Source organism: Ursus americanus, chromosome 24 (assembly GCF_024610735.1).
Source record: "Ursus americanus isolate L20-20 chromosome 24, mUrsAme1.1.p, whole genome shotgun sequence".
NCBI classification, from domain to species: Eukaryota; Metazoa; Chordata; class Mammalia; order Carnivora; family Ursidae; genus Ursus; species Ursus americanus.
Window position 1 is genome coordinate 6,352,532 of NC_142150.1, and position 13,142 is coordinate 6,365,673.

The following is a 13,142-nucleotide window of genomic DNA, read 5'->3' on the forward strand; positions in this document are numbered from 1 at the left end:
GATAAAAATGTATTCAAAATGAATGAGTGGATGGGGTTATTTTTTCACTGTAGCTTCTCTTTTATTTTTTCCTTTTTGATTTGTTGATCTTACTCCTGTCATATGACTTCTTATTGTGAATCACTTTCTACATGAAAAGTCAATAAATTTTGAATATTTGCTCTTCAATAACTAGGTCTTATTTTCTTTTCTCCATTTGGATTCTCTCTTGTCTTATGCTGATTCTTTCTTTGGCTTTCTCATTCCCCTCAAGATCTAACTCCACTTACCTCACCCACCCTGTACTCATAGTAAATAAATGTGAAAATAAACAAGTGTGCCCACTACACTGGCTCCCTTGATTCATTCATTCTATAAATACTTATTAGGCATATGCTGTCCACCAGAAACATCTATCTGGGTGGTGGGAATACATTATTAATAAGAAAAACAACACCTTGCTATATGGAGCTCTTACTGGGAAGATGTACAATAAACAAAATACACAATAAATCACAACAAATAAAATAATTATAGACTATAATAGTAAATGGAAGGAAATAAGCAGGTTGTAATATTAGAGAAGCAGGGGAAGAGAAGATTCCAGAATCCCAAATAACCTAATATATATATATATATATATATATATATATATATATATATATCTCCTTGTATTATTCCCATTAGAAAAGAATAAGAAGCAATAAGAGATATTACTTGAGTAATAAGGAATTCATTAAAGGTCTGACTTTAATTCAACAAATATCTAAAATTTCACACTGATTGAAAAAGGGGATAACATCTAGATAACATTACATTGTTTAAAAGTACCACCCTGTGATCCAAACTGATCACATAAATAATTAAGTTAAATTCAGTCCCTTATTTCTATGATAAGATTCAGGAATAGTACCTACTTTGATTTTTCTAAAATTACAAAGGTTAAATTGTTTTAAATTAAACCAGCAAGATATAACATTTTTATTCTTATTGATAAATTATCTTGATAAATTATTTTGCTGCTTTAAAATACTTTTTATGTTTTTTCAATTTATAACATACCATCAGAAAACTTTTTTTCCACCACATCTAGATGACATTGTAAATTATTCTAGGCAAAATTTTCCTGTCTGTACATTGATTCTTTGTAAAGTTCACTGCCATTCCTTTCTCCATGTTACTGGCTTACTTTTGTTTTTGGGTTTTTTTACTTTCAGAAAGACAAAATACACACTGGTAAACAAACGTTTCTTTCCACAATACTATTATCATTTTAAATAAGCAAAATAATTCAGTAGAAGGTAGTTCTTTAGGGCAGTGGTCTACTTCCTGCTTATATCGCAGTTCTTTACTGCTTCCCAGTACTCCAAAATAAATGCCAAATGAAATCCTTTATATGGAACTTACGTTTAAATGCCCACAAATTAAGCGAAGTCAGTGTTTTATTTAAAATAAGTCACTTTTTCCATTTTGTGCTTCAGCCCTAAGAAATGAGATATAGTTCATTTTAAATGTAAAACTTTGTACACTATGCAAATCATGTCTGTGTCTAAGAAAAATAACAAACTTAATGAGGAATGTTAAAAAAATCAGAACCCATTAGTTTAAAGATACATAGGAGCAGCCAAAGATGACAAACATGCATAAAATTCAAAACATAGTGGGAAAGGGAATAGGCACTGAAACACATAAATCAGTGTTTTGAATTCTTTTTCTCTGTGGGTATAATTGTACCTTAGTTTCTTATAATGATTTATTGAGGTAAATATTCTGTATGGTTTAACAGCTACAGCTTCAAAGTGTCAGGCACAGGCTCTCCTTTATTCATGAGGCAGCTGAGTATTGGGATGTGAATTCACTTCTGTATTCGGGGACTTGGCAAAGTTTGTTTTTAAGGTCCTTATAAAGAATTCATGTTGATGCAGTCTATTCAAATGTGAAAAACACTGTGCTGTAATGAGTGAAATAGAAAACCTTTACAGTAATTCTGGAGAAAAAAGTAAATAAATTGAAATAAGCCACACAGAGTTACTTTCAGAAAAGTAAAGAATGCCCCTGAGTTCATCTCAGCCATTTTTTCAGGTTTAGGGATGCCTACAAACCCATCACTGGATGGGCTACTAGAGTGGATACTAAATCTAGTATCAGTACAAAAAGAAAATGATCAGAGAGAAATAGAATTAAGTCTCAGTTTGTAATAATCACGCAAGGAAGTCTTTTGGGTTGATTTTCAATCTGCACATACTATTGCTCTGGGACCGAGACATGTACGACACCAACCAGTAACAAGAGTTGTACAGTATATTATTAAAACTACCATATAGCAACTTTATAGTTCAGAGGGGGAAATGAGTGACCTATCAAATATGTTTCCTTTAAAGCATCATGGCAATAAAAGTTATACACAGATACTTACGGCAAAAACCCTATGTTGGAACTCATTGATCTTATGCTTATCTATGCCAAGACCTGCAGCAGGAAATTCAGATTTTTGCCAAGAAATACATGTGCCTTAGATGTGTAAGCTCGGCATGAAATGGAAATCCAACCTGCCTGGACAGTGGTTCTTTGGTGCATCCATACTCCTACCCATCTGCCAGAGTGGCTTTATGAGTCCCCACAAGATGGTTTGCCAGTCTGGGGGTATTGGTGCCAATTTTAAAAATATGCTTTTTAAAATACATAGTTTAAAAGTGTAACTATATTTTTTATAATCAGATTCTCTCTCTTTTTTTTAAAGATTTTTATTTATTTATTTATTTGACAGAGAGACAGAGAGAGAGGGAACACAAGCAGGGGGAGTAGGAGAGAGAGAAGCAGGTTTCCCGCTGAGCAGGGAACCCGATGTGGGGCTAGATGTGAGGCTCAATCCCAGGACCCGGGGATCATGACCTGAGCCGAAGACAGACAGACCCCTAACAACTGAGCCACCCAGGCATCCCATTTAATTGGATTCTCTTATTTCCAGTTAATACAAATTAGGTTTTCATATTTTACTCAATTGAGAGATTATTTCACATTATTAGAGAGATGTCACTAATCAATGGCTTTTGCCTTTTCAATATTTTGCCTTTAAAATTAAAAATCACCTAAAAATTCTGCTTGCTAAAACCTACTCGTTAAATTATAAACATATTAGCTATCTCCACAGAGCCTAACATAGCCATGCATGGAGTAGATGATCAGTAAATAAAGACTTACATCAGATAGCAAATTATTAGTTTAAAATGGCTTTGAAAAAGTTTTATCAGTTTCAGATGACAACTTTTTTTTCCAAAATATTTTTTTCACCCCAAAACACACTAAATAAATATACTATAAGTTATGGTATTTTGATGTTACACTTTCAGGCAAAAATACTCACCAATTTATTCAACATAACACCTCCTCATCAGAGAATAGCACGTGGAAAAATTTGCATTGTATACCATGTTTAGGTGACCCAAATGTTCCCATTGTCCCAATAAGGAATGAAGAGGTAGCCTCTTGTACAACTCTAAAGGTATGCTGTAATTTTACATTAGGTTCATGTGAAGGCAAGATAATCAGGAGCCCCTAAAAGGCTGAAAAATTTGATGGGAAAAATGGTGCAGAAAGAATAACATATCTTCCAAAGAATGAATACATCACACTCCTCCTCTACCAGCCGACAACCATTATCAATTCTTCTTTTCCTCCTTTGGCAAATATAGTAAGCCTTTATTACTTAATAGCTTATGTATAATCTACCCATTTACTTTCAAATGATATCATTACTTATATAAATTTGTTTTCATTGTTCCTTAAATGATACATTTTTCTATCTGTGAAAATATTTAGATATCTTGGGTTGAGATTAAATATGTCATAATTTTTACCATTAAATTAATGACAACATTTTTTATTTTATAGATTTTTCACTAAGCCACAGAATTTTCAGAAACAAATTAACATCTTTAAGCAAAGGATAGGTGTACTTTATTCAAAGTTTCAAAAGGCATCACAGACCTAGAGAAGAAAGGAATTAATTAATATCAACTGAGCATCCCAAATTTATGAGATGCTGTTCTAGGTAGACAATGTTAGTTCATCAACACTTACAATAACCACGTGATAAAAGTATTGTTATTCCCTTTTCTGTAGATAAGAAAACTGAGACAATTATGTGAAATGAAGTGTTCAAGTTCACACAACTAGTAAGTAGCAGAGTCAGAGTCAAAATCAAATGTTACAAAACCCAATGGTCATTTCTCTGTGCTCATCTTAACTTCGTTTTTCATAAGCATTGAATAAAATCAATGCAATCAACTCCCTCCTTCTTGAAACACTGACCTCTCTTGGCTTCTAAATACTATACTCTCTGGGTTTATTCCCTTCTCACTACCACTACCTCTTAGCTTTCACTCTTTAATCTACCTCTTCTACCTGACTTGTAAGGTCTAGGGTTCCTCAAACTCAGGCCAGAGCCCTTTGAGATTTGTCTCTTTTCCTGGATCATTTCATCCATTCCCTTGGATTTAAATACTATCCTTATGCTCATGAATCCCAAGCATGTATCTCTAGCCCTGACTTATATGAATTTCAGGTTTAAATATCTAATTGTCTAGTTTCTTTACATCACCACCTAAACATCTCAAAGACAGTGTAAACTTAATATGTCCAAAGAAGAAATCAAAAAAGAAATCATGATACCTACCCACCCAAATCTGTCCATCTTTCCCTGGGTCCAAAAGTTTTCAAGCCAGAAGCTTGAGAGCCATCTTTTATTCCTTCCTTTCCATTATCCTCAATGACCAATCCAGCAGCAAATCCAGTTGTTTCTTCCTGTAAAATATATCTTAAATTGCTCCACATCTCTCCATCTCTACCACTTTAACCCAGCTCTTCATTATTTCTCACCTGGACTATGAAACATGTTTACTTCTAATCTTGAGCCTCCTCTAATCAAATTCCCCAGACTGTAATAAGAGGGGTCTTCTTAAAACTAAATCAATCACTCCTCTGCTAAAGACCCTACAATGGCTTACCCTTGCACTTAGGATAAAATCCAAACTTCATTATCATGATCTACAAAACTCTGCCTATCTTTCCAATCTCATCTTATGCCACTCTCCCCTCTTTTCACTATACTCTAATTTACACTAGTCTTCCTTCAGCATGCAGAACACACTAAGCTCTTTCCAGCTTCAAGCCCTTTTCATATGCTGTTCCCTTTACCTGAAACACTTCCCCATTAATTACCTAGCTAGCAATTTCTCATCCTTGAGTCACTAACTCAAAGAGATATTCCCAAACCACACTATCAAGAGTCCCTTGTTTCCTTATGGCACTTATTATATTTTGTAATTGTTTTATGTATTTGTCTTTTGTTGTCTACCAAAATAGAGCATAAGCTCCATAAAGGTAACCAATTAGGTAACTAATTACTTATTTATATTATTAATATTTTCAGTGCCTGGCACAAAATAGCTCTCAATAAGTATTTGCTGAATGAACAAAAACCAGGTGTGTCTAATTCCAAAACCAATGTTCTTTCCACTATATCATGCTACCACCTTAAAGTATCCTAGAAATCATCTAGTCCAAACCTCTCATTTGACAAACATAAAAACTGAGGCCCAGAAAGACAAGTGATTTGCCCAAGGACACACAATAGTAAGTGACACGGCCACAATGACCCCAAGCTTTCTGACTTGTGATTCAGGATTTTTCTTACGTATCACCTTGTCTTATGCTGTTAGTCCCACCCAAAAATACACCTAACAACTTTTCCACAAAATGGCCAAAAATACCAGTAAAAACTTTGGCAACCATTTACAAAACAAAGCATTTGGTTGACAAAATCTTTTACATAACTATTCCTATTAACAAATGAAACATTTGAAAATATAGACAAATAGTTCTCTATTTTACATAACATAAATCATATACTTCACAATATAAACAAAAAAATTATTTAACATGGATAATTCATTTAGAATAAACTTTCTTAGGGAAATCAACTTTGTTCCTAAAAATTCACTATGTTTTCTCAATAGCCAAGAATTCTCTAAAATTCACATAAAATATAAAATTCATGTAATTTTGAAACTAACCAAGAAACAAGCAAAATATCCATAATTAACAACCACTGATGAAAGAAGAAACAATCAAACTCAGGAATCCTACACTGCCTACTTCCAGAATCTAATCACTGGTCAGTGAAGAATTTAGCCATGTATCTATTTACTCAGTTATGAATCAATGCATAGTGCCTCCAGCTCCTTCTATTCCTCCAGAGCACAAATCAGATAACTACAAAACCATCTTGAGCTGCTCTTGTTACCTGGTGACCGATGGAGGAAACTTTGATCCAATTTTCTTTGCTAACAACTTTTTACTTCTCTATTAAGCAAAAAGCATCCATACTCACTATTCAGTCTACTTGTGTATATATTTTTTAATTTCCATAATAAAAAGTTTAAAAGCTCTGTCATTAACCATTTAATCTTTAAAAACAACTATGTCTCCATCTACTTCATCCTCTAAAGAATTCTACATAATTTTTCAAAAGTATTAGGAATAATAATTTTTTTTTTTTACTTTTAGTGTTATAATAGTAATTACTGCAAAGGACAAATATTTCAGCTATATTATAGTTCAAATAGGTTTATATAGGCTATCCTAGTGAATGAGACATTATACAGCATTATTCTATGAAAAAAAATCTACTTCTATGGAACTATTGATTTCCAACTTCAGGCTGCTATTAAGAAAAATACAATAGACTAGGTGGCTTAAACAACAAACATTTATTTCCCACAGTTTTGGAGACTAAGAAGTCCAAGATCAAGGCCCCGGCAGATTCAGTGTCTGGTGAGAAACATTGATTTCCTAGTTTATAGATGGCTATCTTTTTGCAGTATCCTCACATGGTAGAAAGGGGAAAGGGATCTCTTGAATTCTCTTTTAGAAGGACAATTAATCATTTCCCAAGGGCTCCACTTCCAAATACCATCACATTAGAGATTAAGTTTCAACATATGAATTTCAGGGACATAAACATTCACTCTATAGCAAAGTCCTTCTCCTATGATCAGTCATGTTCGTTGTTTTGCCCTCATAAAAATTTCACAATTAACATATACACCTTTGTTATTTACCTACCAGTTGTTCTGAATGTTGTGTCACTTAATTTTCATTGGGTCTTTTTAGTCCATCAGATGTGTCTCTTGCTGCTGTCCATTAATATGCAAATTACCTCAGAATATACTGGACTTCGATGGGTTTCAAGGCTCTATTTTTTATCATTTAGAATCTAGCAAAACAGTCCTGTTGGAAAAATTTTAGAAAATGAATTTCAGTAGTAGAGTTCAGGGTTCTTTCTTACTTTATAAACTAAAAATCCTATATCTCAAAATAGACTAACAACTCACTATTAGTATGCATTACGGTGAAATACTGGTGACTAATGGAGGAAACTTTGATCCAACTTTCCTTTGTCAACAACTTTTTACTTTTTATTTCTCTATTAAGCACAAGGTATCCACACTTACTATTCCATGAGTAAATAAGCATGAGTAAATCACGTCCACTTGGTATAGCATGGAGCACTTTCCCATTCTATCATGGAAAGCACCAAACCTGTGTTGTCCCAATATGGTAGCCAATAGCAACCTTGGTTTATTGGGCACTAGAAATGTAATTAGGCCCAAATGAGATGTGCTATGGTATAAACACACACTGGATTTTTGAACACTTAGTATAAATAAATAATGTAAAATATCTCAGTAATTTTCATACTGGTTATATGTTAAAATGATATTATTTTGATATACTGTATAAAATACATTAACACTAATTTCACCTGTTTCTTTTTACTTTGTTACTTTTTTAGGGTGACTACTAGAAAATCTTAAGTTACATACATGACTTACATTTGTGGCTCACATTATATTTCTATAGGACAGCACTGGTCCCACTGTAATTAATAGAGTTCTACTGTATCTAGACTATTTATTCTTCCTTCTCTTACAAAACTAAATTCTTCTCATGATGATAATGATGATGATGACGACAACACTGTAAATTCTGCCAAGTACTGTCAAATATATGACTTTATTTGATCTTCTTGATCTTCTACTTTGATTTAGTACCTCTCTCCACATCAACTCAAACCATCATCATCTAAGATCCTGCATTTTTATGATGCTTTGGTTAGGGAAAATCTATTTTCCAGAATTGAATTAAAGACAGAACAAAAATATCATGACACTAGTAGATAGGACATTCAGATTTCTACAGTTAAGTTAGTTTTTGGTGTTTGTCTTTCCACAAAGAAACAGCTTTTGATTAATATGTTGTGGTGGGTGGATAGCCCACAGCAAGGTCCTTAAATGAAAATGTATACTTTCAATAAGAATTAGCACTAAAGAGAGAGAGAAGGAGGGAGAAACATTATAGGAATAGATAATAAATACTAATCTCCTCTCTGCTCAAAGCAGAAAGTACTATATTATTCAAGAATGTTATGACAGCTAAAGGAGTTTATTATTAGAACATTGCTTACTTTAGCCAAGGGAGGAAAAAAGAAAATGAAAACAACAGTTCAATGATTTTGAAGTTTTACTTTTTCCAACCACTCTCAGTTCTCTGAGGGAACAAAAATTAGCAAAAAATCAATTGTTTTTCCCTGTATCAAATAATAGGTAGTGAGAAATTCCAGAGTCCTAGTCACCAAAGAGTATGGCTATGACATTTTCAGAAATAAGCATTAATAAGCTTCATCAGTGTCCACATACCAGTTTTCTCCTGGGAAAATTCAAAGGCTTCATATTAGAGATCAATTCATTTTGATAATGAAAGAACTGTTAAAATTCTATGGCCTGAGCAAATGGAAATATAAATTTGTACATATACTTTGGAAAAGCTTTTCATGTTATTTTCTACTCCTCAGCATATACCCAACAGTAAAGCATGCACATTTATATCAAAAAACGTACACAAAATCTTACAGCAGCATTATTCATACTAGCCCCAAACTGGAAACCCATAGACCCATCAACAGGTGAATTCACACAGTAGAGTATAGATATCCTCATTTTGTAACAGTGAACTATATAATTATGCTTTGTGCACTTTTCTATATGTCCATTATATTTCAATGAAAAAATAGATGCAGGGGATTAATCTATACAAAGTTCCAGTTATAACATAAAGAAGTCACAGGGCTGAAATATACAGCATAGCATATACAGTCAATAACATTGTAACAACTATGTGGTGACAGATGGTGACCACACTGTGGTGAGCATTTTATAATATATAGGGAATTGTTGAATCACTACATTGTATACCTGAAACTAATATATGTCAAAAAATTGCTAAATGTAGAAGCAGCAGTGGCTCTTGTAATGTTAAAAAAACAAAGAAATTGGGCTCAAAAGAAAAAAATTTGGTGGTCAAAAAAAAATTTCTGTGGTATACTAAAATTTTGTTTTATATTACTAATTAAGACACCACTTGGAATTTAAGAATATTTTAAGACTTGCTTTTTAAAGAAAATTTTATCCTTGACATTACTTTCACATTTTTTAAAATTCATAGAATTACAGAGCTTTAGAGATGGAAGAAACAGAGTAAACTAGTTGGCTCTGAGAAAGGTTGGGTGACTGTACCATGACTAAATTAATAGAAGTGATGGGACTAAAATTCAGAACTTCCATATTACATTGCAGTACTTTCAAAAGCTTTTAATTTAAGTAGAGTTAGACTCCATTAGAAAGACTGGAAATCCCTTGACAATCTTGATGGTTTATAATGCTACAAGGGCAAAATCTACAAGTCACTGAATGTCTGTCATTTATATTTCCATTTCATTTATAATAAACAAATAAATCATAAAAAAGGGAAGAAAGTCATACTTAGCCTTTTGGTGAGGAACTTTATAAGGATTGGCAATCCACGTCCTTTGAACAGTTTTTAAAACTTACTCTTTATGAAGATAAATATAAAACCTTTGTGTTCAACCAAATATTGTATTAAAAACAGAACAGTCTTGGTGCATATTGCTTCTTTCTCTTTTACTTTTTCTAACATGTTTGTAAACAAGTGTAAGAGCAACAAAATCAAGAGGTGTTGATCCCTGCTAGAAATGCACCGACATTTGAGCTACTAGCAATTCACAAGGTTCAAGAATATAACAACTTATTCTCTTTGTTTCCTTCAGACTTTCAAATATGACCATTCTTTGTTCAAAAAAAATTTTTTTAAAGAAGCTATTCTTCTGGCTCAGAAATTTAAAATAGACTATGCGGCAACATCCTTTTTATCTGGTCTTTTCCTGTTTAATTTCTTTTTTTTTTTTAACTATTTTGTTTTGGAGAAGGGGGAGGAAAGAGAGTTCTAAGAAAAGCTTTCATAACAGGTTCAAAAGTATAAAAGCCATTTCAAGCTCCAGACATTTGTAGCCTTTATTTCTTTAGTCCTTGAAAGGGCTTTTTAAATGTTAACAGCTAGGATAGGACTGCTTGCCTATACTGATATTCCAAGCTTCCTTTCCTTTGTAGTCTTGGATTCTTCCCCCACCCTCAATTCCCCAATAACCTGTATGCCAGCTTTTTTTTTTTTTTTTTAAGTATGTTCCATGCTGGGGGTGGAGCCCAACATGGGGCTTGAACTCACAACCCTGAGATCAAGACCTGAGTTGAGATGTCTCAGATGCTTAACCCACTGAACCACCCAGGTGCCCCTACCAGCTCCTTTTTTTTTTTTTTAAACAAAACAAACAAAAAAAGATTTCATCATGGTGTGTGTACAGGCAGACTTCTAAGATCCCTAACGGAGTGGATACCTCTTGTATTCAAACATTTTTGCTTTAATTTCTCCTACACTTGGTGATTTCATGTCCCTATTTAACATGTTGTCATGTTAAAAATGACATGTCACCTACTAAGTAATTAGAGTTAGTCCCCCTCCCTAGAAATGCTGAAATACAAACTTCAAAAACAAAATGTCAAAAAGGTGCTCATTTATATACTTTGAAGTTAAAACAACAAAGGTTTAAATCAATATAGGATATAGTATTTCCCTACTTTAGAAAGAAAATTACATAAATACAAAAAATAAGTCTGAAACACTGTATCCCAAGGTCTTAACAGTGATTATTTCTGGATGTTGAGACCATAAAATGTTTTTATTTTTTAATTTTCTTCTTGCTTATGAATATATTTTAGTTCATCTTACATGTACATGCATTATTTGTGATAAGGGAAAATATTACTCTTAGTTTAAAAAAATAAGTGCTATTTTATTACTTTTCAGCATATATATGGGTAGTTCTTAAAAATTCATATATATTTATATTTAACTATATGTGCATTATGTAAGTACATAAAAATTCTGAAGTGTAATTTCCAAAATGGTAAAATCATGATTCTCATGTAAATATTAAAAGACCATGAATCAAAATGTTAAGTGTCAGACTTCCTTTCCTTATTAATCAATGAGGAAATCAGAAAGAAGTGAAAACTAATTCATAGTAATCTGACTTACAGAGATTTATATTTTCTCCTGGACAAAACCCATTTGTATTGTCAAGAACAAGAATCATCTGCAGTGTTAATGGCAGAAAGTGTTTGCAATGTTTTCAGTTTTCTACAATTTAACTTTTATCCTTACAGAGTTTTAAAATAGCCTAGTCAATCAAAGATGATCCAAAGTGCACACTCATTTAGAATCAGGGTCCCTAGACATTTGGCATTCTCTTGAAAGGAAACCCAGTAATCACTTTTGTCCACGCCCAAGTCTGACAAATTTTCCAGATATATTTTACTAATCAGTAAACTGAATTAAAACTGTTACAATTAAAATGTAAATTCCTTGAAGGCAGAAAACATAATGTCTCATACTTATGCTTTAGAAATGTTTAGTAAAGTGTTCTGAACTTAGTATGTTTATAATCAAGATATATCACAAAATATTTGAGGTAGTACAAAGTTTAGAAACTTCAGACCAGTTTAAATGATTGCACATTAGTAAATTATTAAAAAGTCATGAAATACTGATACAAAATAGGAAAAGCTGTGTAAGAAATTATGAGTAATTTATAGGTAAGGAATACAAAACCACAATCACAAACACAAATGTCCATAAAAAAAAAGAAAAGTTATCAGAGACAGCTTGATCAACTCTGAGTTTTTCTATCAGTAATTTCCAAAGTTGAGAAAATTTCAAGGGAGAAAATCTTAAAACAGGAAATTCTATCTACTAAACTAAATTTCCCTCTCAACTAAGAAATGATTGTCATCATCTGAATTTTATAACAGGACAACTAAATCCAAATCATAGAAGCACAGTTTGATGAAGAAACTGAAGCCCAGAGAATTTCAGGGACTCTCCAAGATCACACAATTACTTAGATATTCAACAATACTTGTTAACATAAAAATAATTCACAGTAGTCCTATGTTACCTAAAACTGAATCATAAACACAAAAGTACTTTGAGAATTACTGGACACAGTAATGAATGAATGGATTAGCAGTAAGCACACTGAGGAAATCCTTGCCTTTTTAGATTATTGTCTTAAAAGAAAAGAATTCTTTCTTGGAACTAAGAATCCCAAATTTGCAAGAAATGGATTATTCTCAAGTTTTCACTCAATGAACATCATGTATACCATGTGAATTAACTTTATGTCTAGCAGCATCACATAGTGTGATTAAGAGCATAAATACTAGAGCCAGACCAGGTATCCGCTCAAATAATTTCAGACATCTGATCCTGAGCAACTTACTCAACCTTCATGTAATCAATTCCCTTGAGCAAGTTACTTAATCTATACATGCCTCAATTTCCTCATCTGTAAAATGATATAATAGTAGAGCATACCTGCGTGAAGATTATGTAAATGAACATATGTAAAACACTTAAGGAAGAAACTGGGCTCAAAGTAAGCATTACCATCATGTTTATTAAATCAATGGTTCCAAAAATTTGGTCTTTAGACCAACAGTAGCATCTAGAAACTTGTTACAAATGTAAATTTTCTCACTTTTCGCAATCCTACTGAATTAGAAGCTCTGCGTAGGACCCAATAATACAGACTCACAGAAAGTCTTCCACACACACAAAAACTTGAGAACCACTGGTGCAAATTAGTAAGATTTTTATCCCTTTCTCTCTGGACTTATATAAAGCCGTTA

General features: G+C 32.8%; 1 long non-coding RNA gene across 2 annotated transcripts in view; it reads right to left on the reverse strand.

Annotated features, from left to right (window-relative positions):
• The window catches only part of LOC123791671 (uncharacterized), a 32,321-nt gene that overhangs the window by 11,629 nt on the left and 7,550 nt on the right, over positions 1 to 13,142 (reverse strand). The window contains exons 3-4 of one of the 2 annotated variants that reach the window (XR_006779471.2): positions 7,105 to 7,269; positions 4,412 to 4,782 (exon numbers count right to left, since the gene is read on the reverse strand). This is a non-coding gene — a long non-coding RNA (uncharacterized LOC123791671). Of the gene's footprint in view, positions 1 to 4,411; positions 4,783 to 7,104; positions 7,270 to 13,142 lie in introns of those variants that run through there. The other variant, XR_015721536.1, reaches the window with a different exon arrangement.